The 11,990-nt window shown below is 34.3% G+C and overlaps 1 protein-coding gene across 2 annotated transcripts in view; it reads left to right on the top strand.

The window, feature by feature from the left end:
- LOC120636264 (ubiquitin-conjugating enzyme E2Q-like protein CG4502) overlaps positions 1–11,990 on the top strand; it is a 312,586-nt gene that overhangs the window by 261,962 nt on the left and 38,634 nt on the right. The window contains exon 1 of one of the 2 annotated variants that reach the window (XM_039907667.1): positions 6,544–6,623. The exons of the other annotated variant lie outside the window; for it this stretch is intronic. The gene's annotated coding sequence lies outside the window, so the exon portion shown is untranslated. Of the gene's footprint in view, positions 1–6,543; positions 6,624–11,990 lie in introns of those variants that run through there. 2 annotated transcript variants of the gene reach the window in all.

The raw sequence follows: 11,990 nt of genomic DNA, 5'->3' as shown, positions 1-11,990 counted from the left end.
AGCTAGTAATTTTAAGTATCGGATCTACAGAAGAATGATATCAGATACTTATTAAAAAGATTAATAAATTTGTTAATTTTTATCTTACCATAGTATTACTTAGTTACATTAAGTTCTTTGGAACATTTTGATCATATATATCTTTCAAAAAAAATGTATCGATGAAAAAATATATGTTTATTAAACTCCCATATTATTATTATAAATGCGAATAAATGCGTGAGTCTTTTTGCCAAATATTCTCGGCTCAATCAGTGCACCAGTCTGATATAATTTTGCAGTCATATTAGTAACATCCCATAGGTAGACAAATGATACTGTTTATCCCGGGAATATGGTAACGTTACTGGAGGATATAAAAATATAGCCTACGTTATGTATGCACAGCCTCTCATCGTTACCGATCTCGTTGTGCAATAGAGATAGCTTGAACAAGAACATGTTATGTCCCTGTCCTGGAACTTTTTGCTTCAGGAATATGAATGGTTCTTACGGGATTTTTAAAAACCGAATAACAAAACTTGAGTTATTTCCAATCAACACATAGTTTTCAAAAGTTATAAGCGTTCGGAGCAATACTCGGTTTACGTCTCTGTCTTATATCGCAGTCTATCATAAATATTTACCTCAACTTGTCGTTCTTTGTTGTGTCATTAAGGTATAATTTTCATTTTTCATCAGTCGTCTATCATTTAAAGCATTTAATATTCTTGTAGCTATTTTTAAGGTCTAATTGACCACCATGTACATCTAACTACCATGTACGAACTTTTTATGTAATGTACACAACAAATGTACCATCTATGGACCTATATAATAAAGTAATATTTGACTAAAGTATTGCTTCTTTTATATAGTGAGATAGGTAAATAGTTATAAAGCCAATGCAAAGCTTCAATTTATTAAATTTCAATTTATATTCATTTATCATAGATAATTTTTATTAATACATAACTATAACCCAAAATAAACTATTTAAAAACTAAATAAAATCTAAAACGTCCTCGAAACCACCGCAGCGAGGCACAGTTCCCAAGATGCTGGCAGCATTGCCCCTTTGGATGGCCAAACTAATTCGTTGGCCAAGGTAACTGCCCGCTCTAGGATCACCGGTAGACTCGATAACCCTTTTCGATAATTCTTTGAAAAGGGCTCTTGCCTCCGGACCCCACGGTCCCAAGGTCTCTAGTAATAGTCTAATAGTTCTCTAGTCTCTTTATCATAGTTGTTGCGGCGCGTCGGCGTTTTATGCCGAACCAACGCCAAGGGAACGTGTCCCACTGGGTGACGAGGCGCGAAATAAGGCAGGTATAAGAACCCTGCCTTATGTTCTGAGACAGAGTTGGAGCTCTGTCTCGTGCGCTGGTCGGCGCCCGTCTGCTACGCACTCCGGTCGTGAATTCCACCGTGTTCAGGTAGTCGTAGCCCGTGGTGGGGGTAGCGACACCGTTCTTGAGGTTTCAGGATGTTCTTCACAATAAAAGACGAGATGTTTCTAGTTTCAATGCTCCGGGTCGACTGATTGGCGGTCGGCCAGAGTGGCCTATTTATATACGATTCCCGGTCGAGAACTCGTCGTGAGCTATCGAGCGTCAATGTGTCCAACCGCCAATAAAACCTTTCGGGGTCTCTTTATTTAGTAACAATTCTTACACAATCTAATCTTATTACTAAATAATCATTATTTCAATATACACATAAGGTTAGCTTAACATATAAACAATATCCTATTTTTACCTAAGAATCCTAAATGCTAACTGCTTATAATAAATTATTCAACTACTTTTATCACTTAAATTAATTATTATAATTTAAGGTAAAGCTAGTCGCCGACAATAGTAATGTGCGATTTTTTTTAATAATTTTGCAATAGTGTTTCTAGTAAGTATATTTGCACTTGAGGCTATAATATAAATAAGATGCAAATTATAATTTAGATTATTAAGTTTATTATAATATTTTATATTTAGTATTATTTGTGATGTATATTTTAGTCAAATTATATTCCACCTCAATGTACAAATACTATATGTTTAAAAAATGTCTCATTACTTATTATACTCACGTATAATTTGTATTGCTTGATAATTACAAACCTTTCCTTTGAATACAGCAGAATAAGTTATATTAGTAATTTCAATATCTTTACGAAATAACGGATGAATAATTTTAAGATAGATAATTAAATAACTGGCATTTTTGCTGATTCTTATTTTTCTCTTTTATTAAAAGTTGTATTATCACGCACATACAATATAAAAGGAGAGCTTAAAAAACATAATATTACTTATAGGCGTAACCCAAAATTTGATAAACTTGATGTTCTAATACTATCTTTGGAAAAAAATCTTGGATATATAAGTATACATAAATAACGTATCGTAGTAACATTTTTATGAATCGATACGTAATTTTCGTCAATATAATGCGTTGACTGATAGGTAATTTAAATAAAGACATTATTTCAGTAATATGTTAATACCTCTTCTATATAATTTCCATCGCGAAATTCATTTTATTCATGTTATTTTATAAGTTTTTTTTTTTAACACAGATTATCGGACCTTTGCTAGATTTAACCACTGTAGTCCGAGACCGTATTTAATCAAATCCAGAGACATATAATTTATCAAATTATATATAGTCCTACAAAGTTATCTAGTCGTGTGTCATCGACACTGTTGTCGAAGTGTCTGCGATAAGCGACCAAGCGAAATTTAATATTATGTCAATTAGTTACAGTTTTGGCTACTGGCATTGTAATAATATGTATAGATATATCTTAATTTAAATCCATTTTGGTTATTAAATCTATCTGTAATATGCCGATAAGTAAGTTACTTAGCAACGTTAATATTTGGTAAAAATTTAACTTATAACATTGCTAAATAACAGATACATTAATGTGGGGTCTATTACTTCTATGACACGCCTTTATAATCGTTTTATGGGTCCAAATTTATGGCTATTCTTCCAGATGTAATAACATGTTACTGCGTTATTTCATTTGTATATTAGGTATGAACGTATTTTAATATACTTTCGTAAATTAGTAAAAGTACAATTATAATTTTTTATTACAATATTTTATACTTAGTGCAAATATTATTTTTAGTCAGTTTTATCATCGATTAGGTTGTGTACTCGACATCATATTTTAGTCTTGATAAAAAATAATATTTTAACAAACGTAAAGGTGCAAATTTAATGTAATGTACGTAAAATAAAATACTTAGTTTATAATAACATGCTATACTTATTTAAAATATGTTTCAGTTATTTAAAACTAAAAATTGTTTTTTTTTTTTGTTATCCTTTAGATTACGTATATTGATTTTATTATCTTTATTATATCGCGAATACTGTAATTTAATACTGAATCATAAATGAGTAATTAAATACTGATATTGTAAAAAATAGTTGTCTATTTTAACGTTTGCATAATAGGAGTTTCAAAACAAGGAAGTGAATGTAAGCACTGAGCCATAGGCAATGTTTTTCATAGTATTTAAATTTCTAATAATGTTCAGTTTCTTACCTACTCTGTCTAAACTTATTAATATTATGTCACTCTTTTTGAATTTATATTAATATATTCGTAAAAGGTTTAATGCTTTTTACCAACTTCATATATAGGATTTTTTTAATTCGATAAGTGAATTTTTAACATTTGAACATAATTCTGCATGGTAGAAATATTATATTATATTTAAAGATGATCAGAAGGTCTTCCTTGTATTTTAATTATAATTGACTTAAATCTTCTGTGTTCAACGAATATTATATGTATTTGTAGAAATACATTTCGAAATGTTAGTATGAAGTGAATGAATATGTAACAATAAAACATATCATATTTAATATGATACATACTTTTTATGTAATTAATTCAATTGAAATATTGGGCATGAGATAAGCAATTTTTTTTTTGTTTATTTAAATATGCCGTTGTTTCATAACTACATTATTAACTATGAGATATTATTAGTGAAACTAGAACCGAGGTTATTTTATTGAGACGTAACCTGTATTAAAGACGGGACCCACCTATCCCACGCGGCGTCACGACTGTTGAGTCAAATATAGTTTTGTATTTTTTACCTACGTAAAAATGGAGACTATAATATATATTTATTCTGAAAAACTTCTAGGCCGATTTTAATTATAGTTATTGACATCATATTAGGCTTTAGATATTTAATACTTTTTAAGCCAATTAAAGAACAAATAAAGATATGTTTCTTCTCAGACTACGAAATGTTTACCTTTTCAAACTACAAAACCTTTGGTGAGCGAGTTTGGCTCAAACTTGGTCGCTTTTTTTCTATTTCCCTAGAATTTACTTGGCCATTTTATGTGATTTATACCATTTCAAAGATATATGCAACACGACCTTACATAATATGTTTTAACGTTTTTAATTTTATCACCAGTGTATTTTCGGAAATACATTACCTATAAAAAAAAAGTTGGTATTATGTATCTAAGCTTATTAAGTACCCACATTTAATTTTAATCAACATGTGTGACGTCTCGTACGGTGGTGTGCCGCATATTTTTTACCATTTAATCTGAATAAAAGTTCTATACTTAATTTCTGTTTCAAAGTATTACTTTTCTGTAACGTTTACATTACCTATCATAATATTATGTTTACTTACATTTGAAGCCCGCCGTTAAGCTGTGTTGCATAAATTGACAGTAAGTCAATTATATAGAAGCACTGTACTGCAAAAGGATGATTGTAGACTCGTTGTGATTAAAAGTTATCAATTCTTATACGAAATAAAGTTATGTTGTTTGTTTAAAACCCTCTTCTTTTTATTTGAAACCTTCAAAGATTATGAGTCGCAAAATGCAAGAAAGCAATTTATTTATCTGGATGACCTAGGAACCTCATTCCTATAACGCGCGAAACATTTTGATTTTTCTAAAATTTTCCACATTCATAAGTAGGTTACGAAAAATATGTATGAAAATTGACTATGAACTATCAGAAATTAGCATTATTCTATTGCATTCAATTATGTGATGGCATTCTATTTGCATCTTTAAAGGCTAGCTTGCGAACCGTAACGCAAGGAATTTTTAAGTATCTTTTTTCAAACGTTGACAATAGCCTACAAAATGAATGAGCTCTGCATAAAATCACCTAAAGACTACTTTCAAAAAATCTTATAATGAAGCTGAATAGTTCGTTTGTCGAACGCGCTGATTTCTGGAACTAAGAACTTGTCGGATTTAAAAAATCTATTTAGCCACAATAACATATTGATAGCCCAGTTTTAAGGAAAGTCATATGCTTTAACAACACTACGACCTAAGAAGCCCAGGAAAAGAAAAAAAGACAGATATCGCGAAGCAAAAACGGAGTAAAAACGTAGTGAGTGAAAAAGGATAAAAGTTTTTTATGGTAATCAATCGAGATTATGATGTTGAGAAAAATCGTATAAGGCTATGTAGGACTACTGGGGTTAGTAGGTTTAAGTAGTCGTTGGTGAGACTTCCGGGTTGTGCCAAGAATCGTTGGCTGGGGTTATTCTGTTATTAATTCTCAGTAACAGCCCGGAGTTAGAAAATTGGCAGTGTCCATCGACGGGCCTTGAAGCACATTAACCGCTCGATCCTGGTTATTATCACTAACATGTTATCATAATCAATGAAACCCACCAACCCACATTAGATCGGCGTGGTGGCTCTAAAACCTTCTCTTCTCTTAGATGGGAGGCCTGTGCACAGAATTGGGATGATAGTAGGTAGATGATTGTGATGAGGTGTATACTACGTCAACCGATTGGCGCAATTGTGGGCAGCGACCCTGCTTACAGAGTCCTTCGCTCTAGGTTCGATTTCCACAACTGAAAAATGTCTGTGTGGTGAACATGAATGTTTTTCAGTGTCTGGTGTATGTTATAAGTAATTATTTATGTAAGTATATTATATAAATAAAAAATATTCATCAGCTATCTTATAGTACACAAGCTACGCTTCCTTTTGGGCGACGTGTCTATTGTCGTAGTATATTTGTTTATAGTATATTATATCGGGTCATTACCTCGGGATATATAGACACAGTAACAAGAAACAGTTGAAATAGTAGCAATCGTTATCTGGCTAATTTGTCAGTGAGAGTGAGTAGTCAGGTAATCGGTACTTAAGGGGGTAAAAATATAATCGCTCGTAATCTGCCAAGAATTAATAAAATGTTAAAACTTTATTTCACCGCGCATTCATAAAGTTACTTAATTATAACAAAGCGAGCTTGTATGTTTATTTAACAGACGTTACGCTATACGGGTGAAAAATAAACGTAATAGCTCGGGCAAGTATCGCCACTCTCGACGCGTTTTACGTCAGCAAGGATCGCTTGGGAATACAAGTTAGATGTGCGGGCATAGGAACATGCGCTCTAGCCCCCTTGGTATAAGAGCGGGGAGTCGTTTAGGGATGGGGTGATGAAGGGTGGATCGATGGTCTGGGGTATGCGAGAGGGACGCCCTCTCTCGACTCGGGGCTACATTCTCAGTGTGCGGGAAACGCCGCTGTGGTCCAGCCGCGTCTGTGACCTCTAGCCTTCTGGGATCAATCCCTTTAAGGCTTCACCGACTCCGATAGTGCGGAAGGTAAGTAGTAAATATTTTCAAACCCACAATAGATACTTAATAAATTTTTTCACAATGTGTTTGATAATGCTGTACTTCACATTGTTTTGTTTGAGATGAGTAAATGAATAGTTATTGTTATCACGAATGTTACAAAAGATCGCATCGTTAGGGTATTAATATCAACAATGTTTAGGTATGCCTATTATCAATGGTGTTACTCACTATTGTTTTTCTTAAAGCATCTGTGTAAATAAGAGTTATTTTTCATTCAGTATACTACTTATTTATATTTTTTCGTAGAAAGTAAGTATGTTCGTCCGTTTTGACTTTGATTACATAAACATTTTATTTTTGTACCTTTGTGTCTAAAACCCAAATTTTTATAAAGCCTATCCTATAATCTAAGTGGATGACAGCATATGCACCTATCTCTAAGTCCATTGTCTAAAATTATTTTAAATTTTAGGGTTCGGCCTTATACATTACTATTGTTATTCTTTTTGTACCTACCTATACTATATAGTTTCTACTTATCTCATAGAATATTTATATTGACCTTGATAATATAACATGGCAGGATCAATAATGTTCCTAGAATCGTACAATAATTTTCTAAGAAAGTAGTAGATAACCTTATCCTATGAACCTTGGAAGGAGCTATCAAGTTTTTTTTATAGACAAACTGCCTGCAAATAAAGGGCTTACCTATCGTGGATATTCCTGTTAATATTAGGTTGTAGGTACCTAATATGAAATCCCGAAGACAAGTGCGTTTAAATATTAAGTGATTTAGCAAAATTTTATAAAAGTTTTAAAGGAATATTTAAGAAGTAAGAACCTTCAGACAGTTAAAAAAATCAGCTAGATATTAATATTATTTGCAGCGAATAAGAACGTATGCACTTTTGGCACTTTTATTCTAGGTTTTTACCTCCTATCATATCAACCCCGATAATCATCATATCACCCCCTTAACGGCAAACTACAGGGCACTGGTCTCCGACAATGATGACAGCGAGTTTTACGCCACGATGACCAAGTGCGGATTAGTGGATTCCAAAGAACTCTTAGGCTTGCAGGTTTCCTTAAAATGTTTTCCTTCACCGTTGAAGCAAGTGATAATATTTTTAATTGCTTAAAACGCACAACTAACTAACTTGGGACATTTTATTGGTTTGTGCTGGGATTCTAACTCGAAAATGAAGTCGAAGTCCTAACCTCTAGCACTTGGTGACCTGGGCGGCCTGCTAAGTTTCTGGAGTGAGCTCGGCTGGCTGGAGTGACCCAGCGGGGAGCTGTCCCAGTGGCACTACGTACAACGGAAGGTTCCGGCCGACCAAGTGCGGAGACCAGCCCAGAGAAAGAAGAAGAAGTCCGAACCTCTAGTCTATCACCGCTTTATTATAACATAAAATAGTAAAGAAAAAAAAAGGAGGAGATCCCGTTTTACTTTCAACTTTTTATTTTTAAGATTAGTTGTTACGGCGGCAATAAAAATAAATATTCTGTAAGAATTCAAAAAGTCAACTCTATACTCATTTCGGTGCATGAGATATAAGAAGGTTGACAGACTTACATGATGGACTTACGTGGAGCCAAGGTTTAGTTCGCACTCCTTGGGCACGAAACCTTAAACTTATTCAACAATTTACCAGTGTCATGGACATGAATTCTTGACAGGAACGCCCGATTGAAGCGATACGTTTAACTAATACTAAACTAATATGGAAATTAATAACTAATACTAAATTAATATGGAAATTGTTTGACTTGAGAAAAGATTATTTTAGTACTTAAATTTTATGTACATTATTATGATAATGAAAGAAAAGCTTATTTATAAATAAAATCTTTTATATATTATAAAATATATTCTATAATCAATAAAATCGCTGTGGGTTAGAGTGAGAGAGGAGAAGCCCGCCACCGCTGCCATATGCGTGAGAGAAAGGGAAGCCAGACAGACTGACCCCGTAACGCGTTACGTAACGAAGCGGATTACCCTCCCATATGTTATCACTTCAAAAAAAGAGTGTAGCATTCATGAGATGCAGCTGTTACACGGTGGCCATACATCACGATATTTGTGAGACTATTAAATATACGATATAAGATATGATATAACTGCGAAATTTAATCGCTGTTGTTGAGTCTACATGTACCTACAGTCAAACGCTCATGTCATTATACCCTGTGGATGCATATTGTCAAGAGACTTCAAAAGCGTTTTCCTACGGCTTAGTCTGCATACAACTTCTGATTAGGTAGTTTCTCATAAAATAAAATAAAAATTAACACCTTAAATGTGATCATAATAGGCTATGATTGATTCTCGACAGTTATATTATTATGAACTGGTTTCCTTATTCTTTTAATAGAAAACATTACATTCCTCCCGTTCCACCAAACTTGTTTACATAACTTCTTACAGACTACTTAAGTACCTAATTATTAAGTATGCCATATGGGTCCTTTACGAGACATGATAACCTTGCATGGGTCTGCAACAGCAACTTCGCCGTATAGTTTATGGTATCTCTATCATAAGTGAACGGAAATTATTTGCTTATAAAGTGTTTTAGCCTTGTTGGTTAGGTAGCATGTTTAATCTATATATCACCATCACCAACATTAACATTATTGTAACATTTTAAATGTATGAACGCTTCATAAGTGCCTGTAATAAGGTCTACTTACATTAAAACATTTTTGAATTTGAATTTGAGTATATCTATGGGTCTTAGAGGATGAGAGGTTGGGTCGATTTACGTACAGGGTTAATTTTATTTAGCCAAGATAGTCCCGTATCAAAGGGGTGCAGACTAGGTTACCTGCGCCAGGCGGCAGTTTAAATGGGCACCAAACTCAACGCCTAGTATCGGAGGACGCGACTTGCAACCGATTGTTCATGTTTTGAATTTGGAACGCATCCTTTTGTCTATGCAAGCGAAATTCCCGCCGTCATGTTTAGGAAAGAAGTCTCAGCAGTTATTAGAGTTTCTTTAAGGGCCGCCATCAAAAAAAGAAATACTAGTACCCACCAGCCTAGAGTTGAAGAAACGGTGATTTCCACCCCTGTTCTACGCAGAGCTCCTTAACCTATCGGTCCCGATTAATATCATGTTACAGTAATAATCGTTATAGTCCGTCTACTTGCCTTAGAGCATCGTCGTGGTTCTAAGCTCTAAGCCCCATCTCGCCGTTGCGCAGTCCCATTGTCCTTTCAAGTGTGCATGTCAGAGCACGTAGGGACGGTGCGCTCCTATTATGTTTTTATCATGAACGAACCATAAAACCGTGGTACAAGAGAGCAAATAAGAGAGATTTTGTCTGGGGTCGTGTCTAGTTTACCAACCTACCGACAAAAAGTTGCCGCCAAGCGACTAGCACTAGCTACTACCTTCCAAGTTATGTGCGTTCTTGCTTCAATGGAGAAGGAATAGTGAGGAAAGGAATCGAAAACCTGCATGCTTGAGAGTTCTCTATAATGATCTCAAAGGCGTGTGGAGTCCACCAATACGCACTGGGCCATGGTGGACTACGGCTACTAAACCCTTTTCATGTTTAAGAGACCCGTGCCCTGCAGTGGGCCGGTAATGTTTTGATATGATGATGGACCTATACCCTAATTTTTACAGGCTAGCGCGTCTATCTTAGACTGCATTTTCGCTTACAATCGTCTTGTAAAGTCAAGGGTTTCCTTGTATTGAAAAAAAAAATATTATACTAACCAACCTATTCTATTTAAACATCCGAGTAGGTAAATTTGGTGAGTAGGTACTAAGTATTTAAAGTTGTTACTATTTAGGTAATGAATAATAAAACAGGACAGAATGTTTACGATAAAAGTATCGAATAGGATTTTTGTTATTGCGTTTTTGCGTGACTCATTCTACATTTTATTGTCTACCAACCATTTCCAGCGCATATTTTGCCGCTCATCCCACTTCAGTCGACAATGGAAGTCATTGTACCTAAGCTGAGTAGTTACTTTTCGAAAGGTACCATCATCCTCAGTCTATGCATGTCCCACTACTGGGCACAAGCCAGTTCTCTTATACAAGAGTAGAAAAGGACTTCATTTTGGACGAAGCCTCACAACAACTAACAATTATTATAAAGTTTCGGGGCACAGATGAGTGATAATAACCGAGATCGATCATTGAAGGCCTCCAAGGCACGGAAATCACAACCTGAACTGAACATATTAACCTTTAGACCATCAGGCGATCGCAAGAGACTCAGTCGTATTTAAGGCTTGATCTTTGATTAATTTATCATTATAATAAGTCTACGCTTTGGTTCGATATAAGACTTTTTAGAATAGACTTTAGATTTCCTTTCATAATGAACGAAACCACACCACCCAGATTAAACGCATCATCCTTCCTCAAGGACAAACAAATATTTATCCAAACAGGCTAAGAGTATAATCTAAGAACCTTGATCCGTCTATTATATTATAGATACAATATGTGTTCTTTTGTTGAGGTTATTTATAATGAGATTTTTCCGTATTTGGTTAGCTTTGGGTATATCCAAAAGTCTAAGAAGAAGCAATCAACAAACTTAGTCGCGTGTTCTCATGCATCGCGATGCCACATTTTCAAACAGTAGCTAGTAAATTACCATTTCATGAATGAATAAATGACCACAGAGAAAAAATAACCAAAACTAAAATATTAAGCGAGGGGCAATTTGCTATTTCTATTCCTACGAAGTGATCTCTCCAAAGAAAATCCTATGTTAGAGATTTTTATTATTTTCGAAGGTAGGTAGGTATCATCCTATTTATTTTTGTTATATTAGGATTATTCTATGAGCTAACGTTTATTAAAGAAAATAGCTTATTGAGCGACTTCTTCAATTCAGTACATTATTGTATAGGTAGGTATTTATGCCTCAAATTACCTTTAAATGTAATTTAGTTATTTTATAATCCAGCCATTTCCGGCACTTTTAAACCGTCTGCAATCGCTTGTGCTGAAGGCTATCTACACTTGGTAAAAAGAGGGTGTCGAAGTTAGAGCGATTTTTCCTTTTGTCTTTGTAGCACTCCAACGGAGGGATCAATTTAAATGCAGTTTTATTTGTACCTTATACTACCTACCCACTACCTGATTGATATAATTTCCGGGCAGGTTCTTAGATATATTATATTTTTCGGCCAAAATGAGGTACTACGATAAAGTTTTGAATGCTAGCCCTATTATTTTCCTGAAAAACAAATGAAAGCTTTTGATGCGTTATTTTGGATTACACAGGCAGTGACCGGCCACCTAGGGGTGATTTTTAAAGAAGCTTTTAGTTTTTAGTTCACCAAGTTATGTTGCTGAACATTTTTATTGGCGTTTCAATTTATCAACTGTACCTGCCTACCCTGTG

This window comes from Pararge aegeria, chromosome 3 (assembly GCF_905163445.1).
Source record: "Pararge aegeria chromosome 3, ilParAegt1.1, whole genome shotgun sequence".
Lineage (NCBI taxonomy): Eukaryota > Metazoa > Arthropoda > Insecta > Lepidoptera > Nymphalidae > Pararge > Pararge aegeria.
This window is presented reverse-complemented; position numbering and strand designations above follow the sequence as displayed.